This window comes from Gekko japonicus, unplaced genomic scaffold, assembly GCF_001447785.1.
Source record: "Gekko japonicus isolate JY-2015 unplaced genomic scaffold, Gekko_japonicus_V1.1 scaffold3454, whole genome shotgun sequence".
NCBI classification, from domain to species: Eukaryota; Metazoa; Chordata; class Lepidosauria; order Squamata; family Gekkonidae; genus Gekko; species Gekko japonicus.
In genome coordinates, this window is record NW_015173243.1 from 81,617 (window position 1) to 87,879 (window position 6,263).

The following is a 6,263-nucleotide window of genomic DNA, read 5'->3' on the forward strand; positions in this document are numbered from 1 at the left end:
CCTTTCCCTTTGAAATTAACTGTGAACGTATCCCTCCCCGCCAGAGGGATTCGATTTCCCTGAAAATCGGACAATCGGATGTCCGCAGCTCGCAACCTCCGCCGACTTCGTGTTGGGAACAGCTTGTGCCACGTCTGCGTAGACAAAACGGTTACCGCCGACCCGGAATCCACTTCCATCTCACACGGTGCGCCGTCGAGATGGAGAATGACGTGGATCTTTTTTCGGCTCTCGGTGCTTAGGACGGTGGCTGTGGCTTCTGACGACAGGCTCCCTGTCATCTGGCGGGTGTCTTCTTTCGGTGCGGCTCGGGGACGTTGGTGCCGGCGGGGAGATGAAGCTGGTGAAGACTTGTTTGCGGCTCTGCATACCCGGGCAACATGCCCCCGCTTTCCGCACTTCCGGCAGTCGAGGTCTCTCGCCCAGCAACGCTCGCGCCGATGTTTCCCGCCGCAACCGTCGCATGCTGTACACTCGGCAGGTTTCCGTTGGGTCCGCTTGGACGTTCCCGCCTTCACTTTGCAGACGTCATCATCGGAGTCGCTGCTTGCGTCGTTAGCCCTCTGCTGGTGGACGCGTTGATCAGCTGTGGCGACCCGTTGTCTCACTTCCCTGGTTGACCTGTCAGCAGCTTCCGCGGCGACAGCCTCGGCATAGGCGATGGCCCACGTTAGTGTAGTTCTTGCGAACAAGCGTTGCTGCAGTCGCTCGTCTCTCAGACCACAAACGAGGCGATCTCGGAGGGCCTCCTCCACATTCGCGAAGTTGCAAGGCCGTGCTGCCTTGCGAAGAGCTGCAACGTACTCAGCTATGGACTCATTTGCGTTCTGGCCCCGCTTGTAAAAAGCGTGCCTGCAGGCGATTTCCGACGGCTGTGGAGAGAAATGTGATTTCAGCTTGTCTGTCAAGCTTTCAAAGGATACGGTTTTGAGGTCATCTGGTGCCACCAGTGACCGGGCGATGTCAAAAACGCTCTTTCCACACGAGCTGAGTAGAGTCGCCCTCTTCTTCTCCTCCGTCGTGATGTCATTCGCCTCCAGATGGAACTCAAACCTCGTGAGGTAAGAGTCCCAGTCTTCAGTAGTCGGGTCGAAGCATTCGAACTTCTGGCTGCTCGCGGCCATCGTTATGCGCACAGGCGGAGCCACCAGAGCGGGTGGAACCTGTGGCTGGCCGGCCTCGGCGATCTCCTCGTTGTCCGACATGGGGTCCGTTCTAGCGGGGCTGCCTACCCGCACTAGCATCCCATCCTCGTCGCCAATTGTTAAGTCGTGTGCTTAACAAAGAAGTCGGAGAGTGATTCAGCAAGAATGCGGTTTATTCTTCAGCTTAGTTACTTCTCCGTTACGGTACAACGCTCGCCAGCCAGAACCCATCACAGATCCAACATTCGAACCAAACCCATATACTGGCTGCTCTATATTTAAACACTCCCGGCTAATGTAGCCACACCCCCTGTACAATAAGGCAACCTATGAGGTTGAAGCAATAACAACCAATCACAAGCGATCCCGCTCTGCACGGTGATTGGCAGACACTTTCTGGGCTAGGGCTCCTATTGGTTACACTAGGATCCTAGCCCAGGATGAAGCTTAACATTGACTCTCAATGGCACAGTTCACAAGCAGGTATATACATCTCAATACATAACAAAACTGTTTTCCCTTCCCTTCAAGGGGGCGGCTTGCTCAGACTCCCCGCAGCCGCGGGACACCCGGGCAAGCCAAGGGAAGGCATGAGGTGTGGCCTAATAGGCTAATGAGCTGTGCTGTCTGGGGTCTGGGTGTGGCCTAATATGCTAATGAGTTTCTGCTGTTGGGTGTGGCCTATTATACTAATGAGTTCCTGCTGGGCTTTTTCTACAAAAAAAGTCCTGTACACAGCTGAAATATTGTACTGCTCCAAGACACTGTTCTATGCAATGAGAGCCAAAATGCTTTCTAAACAATACACAGTGGATTAATCAGCTTTGTTTAACCTCTTGGCTCACCCATTTCCTTTCTGTTAATAATTTTTAAGTCTTTGTTCTCCAGTCTGTTTAATGACTTTGGCTTTTACAATCCTTCAAGTATTGTGACATATGACAGAAACGCTGGTGTCTGCCTCCTTGCTGCAGATGAGAGTATGAGGCTTCCATTAGGTCTAATACATCATTTGCTCTGTTGTGAGCCAAGGACAAGCCAATTATTATGCAAGTCATGCCGAAGCAGCATGGTGTAGTGGTTAGAGAGTCAGACTAGTACCTGGTTTGAATCCCCACTCTGCCATAGGAGCTTGCTGGGTGACACTCTCAGCCTAGCCTACTTTAGTAGAAGGTTGTGAGGACAAAATGGAGGAGAGAAAAATGATGTTCCCACTTGGGTTCCCACTGGGCAGAAGGGCTCGGATTGGGAATAAAGAAAGGTAAACATCTGAAATGAAAATAGGAAGAAGAGGAGGAGGAGATTGGATTTATACCTTGCCTTTCACTTGGAGTTTCAGAGCAGCTTACAATCTCCTTTCCCTTCCTCTCCCCACAACAGACATCCTGTGAGGTAGGTGGGGGCTGAGAGAGCTCTTTGAGAACTGCTCCTGAGAGAACAGCTCCGAGAGAACTTGTGACTGACCCAAGGTCACTTCAGCAGCTGCATGTGGAGGAGTGGGGAATCAAGCATGCTCTTAACCACTACACCCAACTGGAGAAAAGAGATTTTTGCAAGGCTTTTTGAACATATGTGCTCCCATTTTTGTAAATAAATTATTTTAAATTTTGTCAGAACAATCATTCACAATTGAAAAGTTATCCTTCTGGCTGGGAAGTTTAGCAGATACAGCAAGAGAACTGCAGGTATTCATTCATTCGCTCTACACACTCATTTTTGATGGTCTGCACCATCACAAAAGGGCTATGTGCGATATGTTGGGAATCTACATGGTCTATAGCGCACCTACTTGAAGAAGATCAGAAGAACAGCTGAAGGACTGCCAGTTAGCATACCTAAATTAGGGACTTCCCACAATTTCAAATTATATCCTTCCTGTCTCCTGATTGGCTTTTTGGAGACTTCCTGCTCCAACTGAGCCCTCCCCCTTCATTCCTGTCTCTCACAGCAATTAGTCGTTGAGTTAAACCTCTCTCCCACTCCTCTGTTCTATCAGAGTTAATTCTTCTTTAATAAACCGAGTTGTTTTCTTTAAACGGTTGGTGCTCCATTCCTCTGCGTGTTTAAACTCTGCCAGTACAATAGCCATATTATTTTTCTTTGACCTTCAGCCACTATGCATACTCCCTCAATATATCTCCAATACTATACTCTTAGTAGGTAAAGGTAAAGGTTCCCTACCTCGAAAGCCAGTCGAATCCGACTCTAGGGTTGCGGTGCTCATCTCCGTTTCAAAGCCAAAGAGCCAGCGCTGTCCAAAGATGTTTCCGTGGTCATGTGGCCGGCATGACTAAACACCAAGGCGTACGGAACACTGTTACCTTCCCACCGAAGTGGTACCTATTTATCTACTTGCAATTTCTTGCTTTCGAACTGCTAGGTTGGCAGGAGCTGGAACTAAAGACGGGAGCTCACTCCATCATGCGGCACTTGGGTCTCGAACTGCTGAACTACTGACCATCCACAGCCTGCAGTTCAGCGTCTTAACCACTTGAGCCACCAAACTCTTAATAGTTTGTCATAAATAAATTTAGAGCCAGTTTAGTGTAGTGGTTAGGAGTGCGGACTCTAATCTGGGAGAACCGGGTTTGATTCCCCACTCCTCCACATGCAACTGCTGGCTGCTGGTGTGTCCTTGGGTCACTTACAAGTTCTTTCAGAGCTGTTTTCTCACGAACAGTTCTCAAAAGAGCTCTCTCAGCCCCACCTACGTCACAGGGTGTCTGTTGTGGGGAGGGGAAGGGAAAGAGATTGTAAGCCACTCTGAGACTCCTTAGGTAGTGAAGGATGGGGTATAAATCCAATCTCCTCCTCCTCTTCTTCTGATAGCACTTTCTTACAGAATTATATTATCGGACAAAATGTTTCCAATTGAAGGGGGAAAAGTTTTCTAATGTCATATAAATAGTAGCTCATTAATTCAAACACCCATGATTCCGACCACACAGAAAGACACACTGTACTTTCTCCACAGAAAGTATGATTACTTGATATTCATATTGTACAAAAATGCATTCAATTTTCCTTCAAGGGTAATTCCAGCTTCTCCCTGTTAAACTGAAAATAAATATATCTCCTAGGCATAATTTAACGATTCTCAGTTCAAACTGCACAGAACCATCTCACACTCTCTGTTGGAAATTCATCAGATATTTCCCTGTTACATCAATACATTGTATTTTCCCTCAGAAGTAGGTCAAGTAATTCTAATTCAAATTAGCAATAGGCAAACTCCCTTCTTGATTCAGCTTTGGGTCAGCAATTATGAGCATCACTGGAGAACAGATATTGTCTAAGCCAACCTGAATTGTTGCACATGTACAAATTTCAGTTTGAATCCATGTTGTGAGCAAGTCTTGAATACATATAACCAGGGATCATTTCCTGCAGGAGCGCACAGGAGCGGAGCTCTGACAGTAAAGAGCCCAGGGGGCGGGCACATGCAACAAGCCCCACCCCCTGCTCCCAGCAGCCCTCAGTCAGAGCAAGAAGCAGCCAGGTAAATGGCAGAGCCCCCCCCCCCGGCCTCCTGGCCCAAAACAGTCCAGTGGCACTTTTAAGACCAAGTCTTATTCAGGTAAAAGCTCTCCCTCCTCTGCAAGGACAGATCTGCACATCCCCTCCCAATAGCTAGCAATCCAAAACAGTCCAGTGGAGCCTGAGCGATGGGTGTTGTCTTCTGACACACTTCCAGTGATATCAGGGGGTGTGGCATATGCAAATAAATTATGCTAATGAGTTATGGTAATGAGCTCCTGCACCTCTTTTTCTACAAAATGACCCCTGCTGGCATAACATTTCAGTGAGAGATATGTTCACACTCCCAAAGGTTTCCGGATAATTGTGACAACTCCTGAGCTGGGGTGTGTGTGTGCGCGCTATTTCTGAGAATGCCTGACAGTTCTGGAAAGTTTCTCAATGAAGGGAGTGTGTAACTTTTTATGTTCCCTCTTAGACTTGGCTTCCTTGACTTTTTGGCTTAATATGATAAGGCAAGAAAAGTTCAGGTCCCCAAGTGGTAATCCCCCCCCCCCCGGTCACGCTGACTTATGGCAACCCCATAGGGATTTGACAGCAAAAGACATTCAGAAGCGGTCTGCCATTGCCTGCCTCCATGTCTCATCAGTGGTATTCATTGGAGGTATCTCACTCAAGTTCCGACCAGGGCTGAACCTGCTTAGCTTCTGAGATCTCACAAGATCAGGCTAGCCCAGTAAATATACCAAGTGGTAAATGCCTAATTGTCAAAGCAATGGTATTCCCAGTAGTCATGAATGGCTCCGAGAGTTAGACTCTAAGGAAGGCCGAGCGCTGAAGAATAGATTCTTTTGAACTATGGTGCTGGAGAAGACTCTTGAGAGTCCCTTGGACTGCAAGGAGATCAAATCAGTCCATCCTAAAAGAAATCAACCCTGACTGTTCCCTGGAAGGCCAGAGAATGAAGATGAAGCTCAAATACTTTGGCCACCAAATGAGAAGGGAGCACTCACTGGAGAAGACCCTGATGCTGGGAAAGACTGAAGGTCAAAGAAGATGGGGACGGCAAAGGATGAGATGGTTAGACAGGGTCATAGATGGAACAAACATGAAATTGAGCCAACTTCAGAGGACGGCAGAAGACAGGAGGGCCTGGCGGGAGATGATCCATGGGGTCGCGAAGAGTCGGACTCGACCGTGCAACTGAACAACAACAAAATGCCTAATTAACCAGTTAGATTTTTTTTTTGGGAGAAAAAAGCCTTTAAACCTTTATTGATGTAGGTCTCTTGCAAAAAAGCGATATCTATTATCTGCCGCTTCAAATAGGAAGAGATACACTTGGCTTTAATATTACTGTTCAGGCCTCTGCAGTTTAGAGTTAGAACCTTTACATAGGCGGGCGCCATGAGTCAAGGAGGTTTAAAATCTTCCAGCCCAAGAGAACAGGCCTTTGAGCTATTATAAGGAACTTTCCCCAGGTCCTATAGAAATAAGGATATATGTAGGACTCCACCCAGAACACTGCAACCAAGTTAAAAGTGGTGACCTGAAATGGAAGTATAAAATGCTGGCAATCGGAGAGCCTAGAAAAAGAATGAACAAATTGCTTCTTAACAGCTATGCTAGGAAGTAATGTGGTCC